Source organism: Equus asinus, chromosome 7 (genome assembly GCF_041296235.1).
Source record: "Equus asinus isolate D_3611 breed Donkey chromosome 7, EquAss-T2T_v2, whole genome shotgun sequence".
Classification (NCBI taxonomy): Eukaryota; Metazoa; Chordata; class Mammalia; order Perissodactyla; family Equidae; genus Equus; species Equus asinus.
In genome coordinates this window covers 28,349,279-28,362,687 of record NC_091796.1, presented here as the reverse complement: position 1 = coordinate 28,362,687, position 13,409 = coordinate 28,349,279, and the positions used below count along the sequence as shown (strand labels likewise).

At 36.7% G+C, this 13,409-nt stretch overlaps 1 protein-coding gene and 1 long non-coding RNA gene across 3 annotated transcripts in view; one reads left to right on the top strand and one right to left on the bottom strand.

The window, feature by feature from the left end:
- PIAS2 (protein inhibitor of activated STAT 2) overlaps positions 1-13,409 on the bottom strand; it is a 136,759-nt gene that overhangs the window by 13,466 nt on the left and 109,884 nt on the right. The window lies entirely within an intron of this gene.
- The window catches only part of LOC139045647 (uncharacterized), a 72,333-nt gene that overhangs the window by 37,204 nt on the left and 21,720 nt on the right, over positions 1-13,409 (top strand). The gene's annotated exons all lie outside the window — the stretch shown is intronic.

Below are 13,409 nucleotides of genomic sequence, written 5' to 3'. Positions count from 1 at the left end.
CTGAATGAAATTACCAGATAATTAGTCATGCTGTATTTAAATGTTAATGGAGTCATATGCTTTTTAGACACATAAAGACAAATATCATTTCTTGAAACTTTTCTTTAAAAAAATATAGTGTATATTGAGATATATTGTAAAATATATTTCTTACTATGGTCTCAGTTGAAAGTTTTAGAATCACTAATGTAAGACATTGTAGGTCAGAGTAAAACATTGCAATTTACCCTGAGTGAGCCAGGGAAACATTAAGGAGAAGAGCAGATACAGGATGAGATTTGTTTAAAGAAGACAAACTTGTGCTGTGAGAAATAGCTATATAGAGGCAAGAATGAAGACGGCAAGACATGTTTCCTCCAGTTACAACAGTCCAAGTAAGAGAAGACACACGTGTAACATGACTCCCCTTGCAGCCAAACCACGTAATAACCTGCTGAGATAGAATGAGGATTTCCTCCAGAATTAAAAATCTGGGCTTCTGTATCCCAAACATACAAATCCTATGAATGACAGAGACAGCTAGTCAGCTCTGAAAATATGTAGTTTCTCCAAATCATTACATAAATCATCAAGAAACCAGTCTTAGTTCATATGCCACATCTTAAAAATTTTATTGAGGTCATAATAGTTTATAACATTGTGAAATTTCAGTTGTACATTATTATTTGTCAGTAACCATATAAATGTGCCCCTTTACCCTTTATGCTCACCCCCCAACCCCCTTCCTCTCTGGTAACTACTAATCTGTTCTCTTTGTCCATGTGTTTGTCTGTATTCCACATAAGAATGAAATCATACGGTGTTTGGCTTTCTCTGTCTGGTTTATTTTGTTTAACATAATACCCTCAAAGTCCATCCATGTTGTTGTGAATGGGATGATTTTGTCTTTTTTCATGGCTGAGTAGTATTCCATGGTATATATATAACACATCTTCTTTATCCAGTAATCAGTCTATGGGCACTTGGGTTGCATCCACGTCTTGGTTATTGTGAATAATGCTGCAGTGAACATAGGGGTGCATAAGTCTCTGAATTGCTGATTTCAAGTTCTTTGGATAAATACCCAGTAGTGTGGGAGATACCTGGGTTGTATGGTATTACTATTTTTAACTTTTTGAGAAATCTCCAAACTTCTTTCCATAATGGCTGCACCAGTTTGCATTCCTACCAGCAGTATATGATGGTTCCCTTTTCTAAACATCCTCTCCAACATTTGTTGTTTTTTGTCTTGGTGATTATAACCATTCTAATGGGTGTAGGGTGATATCTTAGTGTAGTTTGTTGTTTTCTAGTTTGTTTGTTCATTTGCTTTTGGTGAGGAAGACTGCCCCTGAGCTAACATCTGTTGCCAATCTTCCTCTTTTTGCTTGAGGAAGACTGTCCCTGAGCTAACATCTGTGCCAGTCTTCCTCTGTTTTGTATGAGGGACACCACCACAGCATGGCTTAATGAGTAGTGAATAGGTCTGTGCCTGGGATCCAAACCTGTGAACCCAGGGCTGCTGAAGCAGAGCGTGAGAAATTAACCACATGCCACTGGGCCAGCTCCATTAGTGTAGTTTTGATTTGCATTTCCCTGATGATTAGTGATGTTGAACATTTTTTCATGTGCCTCTTGGCCATCTGTAATATCTTCTTTGGAAAAATATCTGTTCATATCCTCTGCCCATTTTTTGATTGGTTTGTTTGTGTTTTTGTTGTTGAGTTGTGTGAGTTCATCATATATTTTGGAGATTAACCCCTTGTCAGATATATGACTTGCAAATATTTTCTCCCAGTTCTTGGGTGGTGTTTTTGTTTTGTTCCTTGTTTCCTTTGCCTTGCAGAGGCTCTTTATTCTGACGAAGCCCCACTTGTTTATTTTTTCTTTTGTTTCCCTCGCCCAAGGAGATGTGGTACTCGAAAAGATCCTTCTAAGAATGATGTCAAAGAGAGTACTGCCTATATTTTCTTCCAAGAGTTTTATGGTTTCAGGTCTTACCTACAAGTCTTTGACCGATTTTGAATTAATTTTTCTGTACAGTGAAAGATAATGGTCTCCTTTCATTCTTTTGCATGTGGCTGTCCAGTTTTTCTAACACCATTTATTGAAAAGACTCTCCTTTCTCCATTGTATGTTCTTAGCTCCTTTGTCAAAGATAAGCTGTAGATGTATGGTTTTATTTCTGAGCTTTCAATTGTGTTCCATTGACCTGTGTGTCTGTTTTTGTACCAGTACCATGCTGTTTTGATTACTATAGCTTTGTAGTATATTTTGAAGTCAGGGATTGTATTGTCCCCACCTTTGTTCTTTTTTCTCAGGATTGCTTTAGCTATTTGGGGTCTTTTGTTGCCCCATACGAATTGTAGGATTCTTTGTTCTATTTTCCTGAAGAATGTCATTGGGATTCTGATTGGGATTGTATTGAATCTGTAGATTGCTTTAGGTAGCATGAACATTTTAACTATATGTATTCTTCCAATCTATTTGAATGGAATATGTTTCCATTTCTTTATGTCATCACTGATTTCTTTCAATAATGTCTTCTAGTTTTCATTGTATAAGTCTTACACTTCCTTGGTTAAGTTTATTTCTAGGTATTTTATCCTTTTTGTTGTGATGGTAAATGGGATTGTATTCCTGAGTTTTCTTTCTCTTAGTGCATTATTGGAGTATAGAAATGCAACTGATATTTTAAGTTGATTTTGTAGCCTGCAACTTTGCTATAGTTGTTGATTATTTCCAATAGTTTCTCAATGGATTCTTTACAGTTTTCTATATATAAAATCATGTTATCGGGGCCAGCCTGGTGGTACAGTGGTTAAGTGCACACATTCCACTTCGGTGGCCTGGGGTTCACCGGTTCGGATCCCGGGTACAGATGTGGCACCACATGGCAAGCCATGCTGTGGTAGGCATCCCACATATAAAGTAAAGAAAGATGGGCATGGATGTTGGTTCAGGGCCAGTCTTCCTCATAAAAAAGAGGAGGATTGGCAGGTGTTAGCTCAGGGCTAATCTTCCTCAAAGGAAAAAAAAAAATCATGTTGTCTCCAAACAGTGAGTTTCACTTCTTCATTGCCTATTTGGATTCCTTTTATTTCTTTTTCTTGCCTAATTGCTCTGGCCAAAACCTCCAGTACTATGTTGAATAAGAGTGGTGAGAGTCAGCACCCTTGTCTTGTTCCAGTTCTCAGAGGAGTGGCTTTCAGTTTTTCCCCACTGAGTGTGATGTTGGCTGTGGGTTTCTCATATATGGCCTTTATTATGTTACTTTCCTTCTATACCCATTTTTATTGAGAGTTTTTATCATAAATGGATGTTGGATCTTGTCAAATGCTTTCTCTGCATCTATCCTGTGATTTTTATTCCTCATTTTGTTAATGTGGTGTATCACATTGATTTGTAGATGTTGAATCATCCCTACGTCCCTATCAAGTATAGATCCCACTTCATCATGGTGTATGATCCTTTTAATAAATTGCTGTATTTGGTTTGCCAATATTTTGTTGAGGATTTTTACATCTATGTTCATCAGCAATATTGGCCTGTGATTTTCCTTCTTTGTGTTGTCCTTGTCTAGCTTTGCAATCAGAGTGATGTTGGCCTCGTAACGTGTCAGGAAGCGTTCTATCTTCTTCAACTTTTTGGAATAGTTTGAGAAAGATAGGTATTAAATCTTCTTTCAATGTTTGGAAGAATTTTCCAGAGAAGTCATCTGGTTCTGGACTTTTCTCTTTTGGGAGGTTTTTGATTACTCTTTCAATCTCCTTCCTTGTGATTGACTCTTCAGATTCTCTATTTCTTCTTCTTTTTTTTTTTTTAAGATTTTATTTTTCCTTTTTCTCCCAAGGCCCCCCGGTACATAGTTGTGTATTTTTTTAGTTGTGGGTCCTTCTAGTTGTGGCATGTGGGACACCACCTCAGCGTGGCCTGACGAGCGGTGCCATCTCCACACCCAGGATTCGAACCAGTGAAACCCTGGGCCACTGAAGCAGAGCGCACGAACCCAACCACTTGGCCACAGGGCCGGCCCCTCTCTTTCTTCTTGATTCAGTTTTGGAAGGTTGTATGACTCTAAGAATTTGCCTGTTCCTTCCAGAGTGTCCAATTTATTGGCATATAGTTTTTCATGGTATTCTCTTATAATCCTTTGTATTTCTGTGGTATCTGTTGTAATTTTTCCTCTTCCTTTTCTAATTTATTTGAGCCTTCTCTCTTTTTGTTCTTAGTGAGTTCTGCTAAGGGTTTATCAATTTTTTTAATCTTCTCAAAGAACAAGCTCTTAGTTTCATTCATCCTTTTTACTGCTTTTTTGGTTTCAACTTCAATTTCAACCTCAATTTATTGAGGCTTGCCTTGTTGCCCAACATATAGTCTGTCCTTGAGAACGTTCCATGCGCACTTGAGCAGAATGTATGTTCTGCTGGTTTTGGATGCAGTGTTGCATATATATTTATTTAGCCCATCTGGTCTAGTGTTTCATTTAACTCCACTATTTCCTTGTTAACTTTCTGTCTGGATGATCTATCCATTGATGTAAGTGGGGTATTAAGATCCCCTACTATTATTGTGTTTTTGTTAATATCTCCTTTTAGGTTTGTTAATAGTTGCTTTATGCACTTTGGTGCCCCTGTGATGAGTGCATATATATTTATGTGTTATGTCTTCTTGGTGGAGTGTCCCTTTTATCATTATATACTGCCCCTCTTTGTCTCTCATTGCCTGTTTTGTCTTGAAGTCTACTTTGTCTCATATAAGTATGGCAACACCTGCTTTCTTTTGTTTGCCATTAGCTTGGAGTATCATTTTCAATCCCTTCACTCTGAGCCTGTCTTCAGAGCTCAGATTTGTTTCCTGGAGACATCATATTGTTAGGTCTTGTTTTTTGATCCATCCAGCCAATCTGTGTCTTTTGACTGGAGAATTCAATCCATTTACATTTAGAGTGATTATTGATATATGATGGCTTAATGCTGCTATCTTATCACTCATTTTCTGGTGGTTCTGTATTTCCCTTGTTTCTCATCTTGTGTATTTTGGACTTCAAATTCAGTTTGGTAGTCCTCTATGATGGTTCTCTCAGTTTTCTCTTTATCATTTGTGTCTCTGTTCTGATCATCGGTTTAGTGGTTACCATATCTGTATAAAAAATCTTGTAGATGAGATAGTCCATTTTCTGTTAGCCTCTTATTTTCTCAGTCTAAGCTGATTCCATTCCTTTCCTTTTCCCCTTCTAAGTTATTGTTGTCACAACTTATTCCATCTTGTGTTGTGAGTTTCTGGTTTAAATGACAAGATTATAGTTACTTTTGATTTCTTCCTTCCCTCTATCTGTAATGTTATAATTAAGTATTTGCTAACTGTTCTGATAGAGAGCTGCAATTTCGTGGTTTTGTCTGCCTATTTGTCTCCTTGCTCAAGGCTTTGTATGCCCTTTCTTTTTTGTTAGGTTTCAGGGCTTCTTAATCATTTCTTGTGCAGGGGTCTTGTGGTGATGAAATACCTCATCTTTTGTTTGTCTGGGAAAGTTTTTATTTCTCCATCATATCTCTAGGATATTTTCACTGGATAGAGTATTGTTGTCTGAAAGATTTTGTCCTTCAGAATTTTGAGTATCTCACTCCACTCTCTGCTAGCCTGTTAAGGTTTGTGGTGAAAATTCTGCTGAAAGCTTGCTGTGGGTACCCTTGTAAGTTATTTTCTTCTGCCTTGCTGTTCTTAATATTTTTTCTTTGTCATTGATTTTTGACAGTTTTACTACTATATACCGTAGCAAAGGTCTTTTTACATTGATATAATTGGGAGTTATATTAGCTTCTTTTACCTGTATTTCCAGCTCCTCCCCCAGGTTTGGGAAGTTCTCTACTTTTATTTCTTTGAACAAGCTTTCTGCTCCTTTCTTCCTCCCTTCTCCCTCTGGAATACCTATAATCTTTAAGTTGCATTTCTTCATTGAGTCAGATATTTTTTGGAGAATTTCTTCATTTCTTTTTAATCTTAGCTCTCTCTCTTCCATCTGAAGCATTTCTGTTTCTGTCTTCCAGATTGCTAATTCTGTCCTCCATAATATCAGCTCTGTTATCCAAGGACTCTAGATTTTTCTTTATCTCATTCACTATTTTTCATCTCCAACATTTCTGCTTGGTTTTTCTTTATAGTTTCAATTTGTTTTGTGAAGAATTCCCTCTGTTCATTAAGTTTGTTCCTGATTTCATTAAACTATCCTTATTTTCTTGTAACTTGTTGAGTTTCTTTATGATAGCTATTTTGAATTGTCATTTAGATTGTAAATTTCTGTGCCTTCAGGATTGATTGGCTGGGTGCTTGCCATTTTCCTTCTGGTCTGGAATATTAATATATTTCTTCATATTATTTGATGGGGTAGATTTGTGCCTTCACATAGTAAGAGTACCTGGTCTCAGATTCCACCTGCCACCACTGGCAGGGGAGGGGAGCAGGGAGTCAGGAGCTGTGTATACTGAGTCCGCCACCATCCCTAGTCTGTGCCTGCCCTTTGGAATCCATGCTGACACAGCCCATCTGTGATTGCCTTCTCACAGCTGCTGCTTTACTAAAGTATGCTCAGGCACTCTGGCAGGTGTCTCTTGCTTTGGCCGACCAGCCAAGCTGGTGTGCCAGGCAGGGGGAGGGGCACTTTCTTTTGTGTGCGCAGTCCTGGCAGTGTTCTTCCTCTGACATCACTATCTGCCCTCTTGGGGTGCTGGCTTGATGAAGACACTCCTGCAATAGCTTAGCCTCCTCTGTGTGGAGCTTTCACACAGGCTGTGAGGGAACTTTAAGAGTGAAGGCATTCCTTCAGAAAGCCGCCCATCCCTGCTCATTTCTCAGAGCTGCACATGATCCTGCACCCTAGATCACTGGTTGGGAAGGGAGATGAGGTCCCCTTACCTCTTGCCACTTCCTCCCAGGGGGGCCAGCACCTCCACCTTCAGATGTATGGCTGCGTGGATCTCTCAGATGTCTTTTGTGTTGTGTGAATGTCCTCTGTTGGTTTATGAATGTCCTTTTTGTCGTACCTTAGGGAGAAGAGTCTGAGGGAAGAGCACACTTGGCCAGGATGTTGATGTCCACATATTTTTTTTTTAAATCAAAGTTTACTTTTAACTTTATCTTTTAAAATAAGTAATACATTCACAGTTCAAAGTTCAAAAGATACAAAAAGATGCACATTAACAAAACTGCTTCCTCACTTCTCCCAGCCACCCAGCCTTATCTTTACATGTCTACCATGTAAATGGAGTGCTTCACTCCCTCATTAGTTCTCTCTGCTTTTTGCTAGAGGTAGGTGAATTTTCAGATAGACTTGAAGGACAAAAATGACAATTTCACAACATCCGTGATGATAGGAGCACTAGTGAAGGGGTATTTGTTTAATGACAGACACCAAACCAGATTCAAGAAGCTCTGAGAATACCACGCAGGATAAATACTAAAAAAAATCTACACTTAGGCATATCATATTCAAACTGCCAAAAATCAAAGACAAAGAGGAAATCTTGAAAGAAGCCAAAGGAAAAAGAAAATCTCACCTAGAGAAGCCAGGATAAGAATTACATTGGACTTCTGTTCAGAAACCATGTAAGCAATGAATAGAGTGAAATATATAAAGTGTTGGGGAATAAAACCCCCACTGACCTAGAATTCTCTATCTAGCAAAATTATCCTTCAAAAGTGAAGGAGAAATAAGGTCTTCCTCAGACAAAGAAAAATAAATGGAATTAGTTGACACTAGACCTGCCTTGCAAAAAATGTTAAAAGAAATTCTTCAGAAAGAAGGAAAATTGTATAGGTCAGGACCTCAGATCTGCATAAAGAAAGGAAGAACATTAGAGAAGGAATAAATGAAGGTAACATAAAATCTTTTGTTTTTCTTATTCTTATTGAATAGTATGTTCAAACTATAACAGCAACAAAATATTCAGTGATTATAGCTTACGGATAAGTTAAATGAATAACAGCAATACCATAAGGGGTGGAGGGAGGAATTGGGAATATTCTGTTATAAAATTCTTACATTGCCCATGCCGTGGTGTGTTATTTCAAAGAGGACATGGATTAGTTTATACATGTATATTGCAAACTCAAGGGCAATCACTAAAAAAAAGTTTAAAAAACCCAAAAGTATAATTGATATGCTAAGAAGAAAACAATGGAATCATATAAAATGCTCAATTAAAGCTACAGTAGACAGAAAAAGAGTAAAGGAAAAAACAAAGAACATGGCCAACAAATAGAAAACAGAAAAAAAGTATGGAATATATTAACCCACCTATATCAATAATCAATTTGAATGTCAATGGTGTAAATACACCAAGTAAAGACAGATGCTGTCAGAGTGGATCAAAAACAAAACCAAACCATATGTTGTCTATAAGAAACACACTTAAACATAAAGACACGGATAATGAAAAGTAAAGGAATGGAGAAAGATGTACCAGATGCTAACACTAATCAAAGAAAGCTGGAATAGCTATATTAATTTCAGACAAAGCAGACTTCAGAGAAAGGAAAATTATCAGGGATAAAGAGGAGCATTACACGAATTAAAAGGGTCAATTCTTCAAGAAGATATAGCAATCCTTAATGTGTTATGTACCTAACAGCCTGTCAATATATTTGAGGCAAACCTGATAGAATTTCAAGAAGAAAGAGACACATCCACTATATGGCTGGAGATTTCAACACCTCTCTATTAGTAATGGACAGATCCAGCAGGTACAAAATCAGTAAGGACATAGTGAAACTGTACAGCACCATCAATCAACTGGATCTAATTGACATCTATAGGATACTTCCTCCAACAACGCCAGACACATTCTTCTGAAGCTCACATAGAATATTTATCCAGACAGACCACATTCTGGGCCATAAAACACACCTTAACAAGTTTAAAAGAACAAAAAACATATAAGGTATGTTCTCAGACCACAACAGAATTAAACTACAAATCAGTAACAAAAAGATAGCAGAAAACCCCAAAATACTGGGAGATTAAACAACACACTTCTAAATAACACGAGTCAAAATACGTTCCAAAGAAATTTTAAAATATTTTTAATGAAATGAAAATGAGAATATCCCTTATCAAAATATGTGGGATGTAGCGAAAGCAAAGCTTAGAGGAAAATTTATACCACTCAAAGCATATATTAGAAAAGAAGAGTATCTAAAATCAATAATCTAAGCTTTCAACTTTGGTAAACTAGAAAAGGAAGAGCAAATTAAATACAAAGTAGAAGAAAAGAAAAGAAAAATTAGAGAAGAAATCAATGAAATTAACAAGATATCAGTAGAGAAAACCAATGAAACAAAAAAAAAAATCAGTAAAATTGATAAATCTTGGGGGCCAGCCCCATGGCTGTGTGGTTAAGTTCATGTGCTCCACTTTGGCAGCCCAGGATTTCGCCAGTGCAGATCCTGGGCATGGACCTAGCACTGCTCATCAGGCTATGCTGAGCCAGTGTCCCACATAGCACAACTAGAAGGAGCTGCAACTAGAATATACAACTAGGTACTGGAGAGCTTTGGGGAGAAGAAGAAAGGAAAGAAAATAAAAGAAGATTGGCAACAGATGTTAGCTCAGGTGCCAATTTAAAAAAAAAAAAAGGAAACTAAAAGAAAATTGATAAACCTATAGCCAGGCTAATTAAGAAAAAAAGAGAAGATGAACAACTAATATCAGAAATGAAAGAGGGGTCATCACTACTGATCCCATGAATATTAGCTGGATATTAAAGGAGCACTATGAACAACTCCATGCCGACAAATTTGGTAACCTACATGAAATGGACCAACTCTTTGAAAGACATAAACTACCACAATTCACACAAGAAGAAATAGATCATCTGAATAGGCCTATATCTACAAAAATTGAGTCAATAATTATTAACCTTCCCAAACAGAAAGCACCAGGCCCAGATGGCAGAAATTATACTAATTCTCTACAAACACTTACCCAAAACAGAAGCAGGTGGGATATTTCCTAACTTATTCTATGAGGTCAGTATTACTCTAATACCAAAACCAGATAAAGACATTACAAGAAAACTATAGACCAACATCTCTCATGAACATAGACGCAAAAATCCTTAACTAAGTATCAGCAAATCAAATCCAACAACGTATAAAAAGAATTACACACCACAACCAAGTGAGATTTATTGAGGTATCCACAGCTAGTTCAACATTGAAAAATCAATGAAAGTAATCCATCACATTAATAGGCTAAAGAAGAAAAATCACATCAATAGATACAGAAAAAGCATTTGACTGACTCCAACACCCATTCATGGGAAAATCACTCAGCAAACAGGGAATAGAGAGGAACTTCCTCAAACTGATAAAGAACATTTACTAAAAAAATACAGCTAACATCACACTTAGTGGTGAGTAACTTGAAGCTTTCCACTAAGATCAGGAATAAGGCAAGGACGTCACCTCTCACCACTCTCATTCAGTATTGTACTAGAAGTCCCAGCTAATGCAATAAGACCATAAGCGTATACAGATTGGGAAGGAAGAAATAAAACTGTCTTTGTTTGCAGGTGACAAGATTGTACAGAAAATCCCAAAGAATGGAGAAAAAAACCTCCTGGAATTAAGAAGTGATTATAGGAAGGTTGCAGGATACAAGGTTAATATACAAAAGTCAATTGCTTTCTTATATACCAGCAAGGAACAAAGGGAATTTGAAAGAAAAAAAAACACAATACCATTTACAGTAGCATCAAAAGAAAAAATTAAATATTTAGGTATAAATCTAACAAATTATATACAAGACCCATATGAGGAAAATTACAAAACCCTGATGAACAAAAATCAAAGAAGATAAATGGATAGATATTCCATGTTCATGGATAGGAATACTTTATATTCCTAAGATGTCTGTTTTTTCCAACTTGATCTCTAGACTCAACATAATCACAATCAAAATTTCAGCAAGTAATTTTTTGGATAGTGACAAACTCATTCTAAAGTTTACACAGAGAGGCAAGGGACCCAGAATAGCCAACACGATAGTGAAGGAGAAGAACAAAGACTTCACGACCTAATATAAACCCACAGTAATCAAGACAATGTGGTATTGGCAAGAGCAAAATAGGTCAAAGGAACAGAACAGGGAGCCCAGATACAGACCCACATGAATAAAGTCAACTGATCTTTGTCAAAGGAGCAAAAGCAATTCAATGGAGAAAAGATAATCTTTTCAACAAACAGTGCCAGAACAACTAGACATCCACGTGAAAAAAAAAAAAAAAAGAATCTAGACACAGCCTTAAACCCTTCACAAAAATTAACAGAAAATGGATTACAGACCTAAATGTAAAATGCAAAAGTATAAATCTCCTAGAATATAGGAGAAAATCTAAATGATGCTGGGTAAGGCAATTACTTTTTAGATACAACACCAAAAGCATGATCCATGAAAGAAAAAATTGCTAAGTTAGACTTCATTAAAATTAAAAACTGCTCTGCAAATGAGACTGTCAAGAGAATGAGAAGACAAGCCATAGACTGGGAGAAAATATTTACAATATACATATCTGATAAAGGACTGCATTCCAAAATATACAAACTCTTAAAACTCAATAATAAGAAAATGAACCGAATTAAAAATGAGCAAAATATCTGAACAGACATCTCACCAAAGATACACAGATGGCAAATAAGAATATGATACTCAACATTGTTCATCATCAGGGAATTGCAAATTAAAACAATGAGACACTGCTATACACCTATTAGAATAGATAAAATCCAAAACACTGACAATATCAAATGCTGACAAAGATGTGGAGCAACAGGACTTGAATTCACTGCTGGTGGAAATGCAAAATGACACAGACTCTTGCAGGCAGTTTAGCAACTTCTTACAAAACTAAATATACTCTTACCATAGTATAGAGGAACCTTAAATGCATATTATTACATGAAAGAAGCCAATCTGAAAAGACTACATACAATATGATCCCAACTACATGACATTTTGGAAAAGGCAAAACTATGGAGACAGTGAAAAGATCAGGTTGCGATGGGTTGAGGGGTGGTGGAGGGAGGGATGAAGTGGAACACAGAGGACTTTTAGAGCAGTAAAAATATTCTGTATGATACTATCATGATGGATACATATCATTATAGATTTGTCCAAACCTGTAGAATGTACTACACCAAGAGTGAACACTAACGTAAACTATGGACTTTGCATGATTATACTGTGTCAATGTAGGAAATGAACCTACATGTACGTCAATTATAACAAATGTACCACTTTGGTGGGGGATGTTGATAATGGGGAAGGTTATGCAAGTGTAGGGGCAGGGGGTATATGGGAAATCCCTGTACCTTCCCCTTAATTTTCCTATGAACCTAAAACTGCTCTAAAAAAATTAAGTCTAAAAAAAAATTGAGCAAAGGATCTGAACAGACACTTCTCCAAAGATACACAAATAACCAATTAGCACATGAAAAGATGGTTGACATCACTAATCATTAATCTAAATCAAAAACATAATCAGATAACATTTCAAACAGACTATGATGGCTACAATTAAAAGAAAGATAAATAATAAAAAAAAAACCAACATTGGTGAGGATGTGAAGAAATTGGAGCCCTGATACATTGTTGGTGGGAATTTAAAATGGTACAGCCACTTTGGAAAACAGTCTGGTAATTTCTCAAAGTGTTAAACATGCAGTTATCTTATGGCCCTGCATTTCCACTCCTAAGTATATACCCAAGAGAAATGAAATTATGTCTCTATATGAATACTTGTACACGAATGCTCATAGCAGTATTACAGTAGCCAAAAGGTGAAAACAACCCAAATGTTTATCAACTGGTGGATGGACGAGTATCATATATCTATATAGTGGAATATTATTTGGCCATAAAAAGGAATAAAGTACTGACATATGCCACAACGTGGATGAACCTTAAAAACAGGCTAACGGAAAGAAGCCAGTGACAAAAGACAACGTATCATATGATTTAAGTTTATATGAAATGCCTAGAATAGGCAAATATACAGACAGAAAGTAAACTAGTTGTTGCCTAGTGGTGGGGAGTGTGATAGATGGGGGAAATGCAGGTGACTGCTAATGGATATGGAGTTGTATGCATAAATTCAATCAAATATGATGTTTCTGAAATTAAAGTTTTTTAATAGCTACTTAATTTTTACATCAGGAGTTTTCAATTCCACTGACCACTCTCTTCTTGAAATACTTATTCTTTTGGCCTCTGTGATACCATTCCTGCTTTCCCTTCTATCTCAGCTATTCCTTCTCAATCTCCTTGTATTCCTTTTCTAGCTCTCTTCTTTTCTCACTCATTGATTTCTCCAGACAAGCCCTTCCATTTTCATGGTTTCAGTACTGCCCCTGTGTTGTAGGATAAGCCTGGAGCT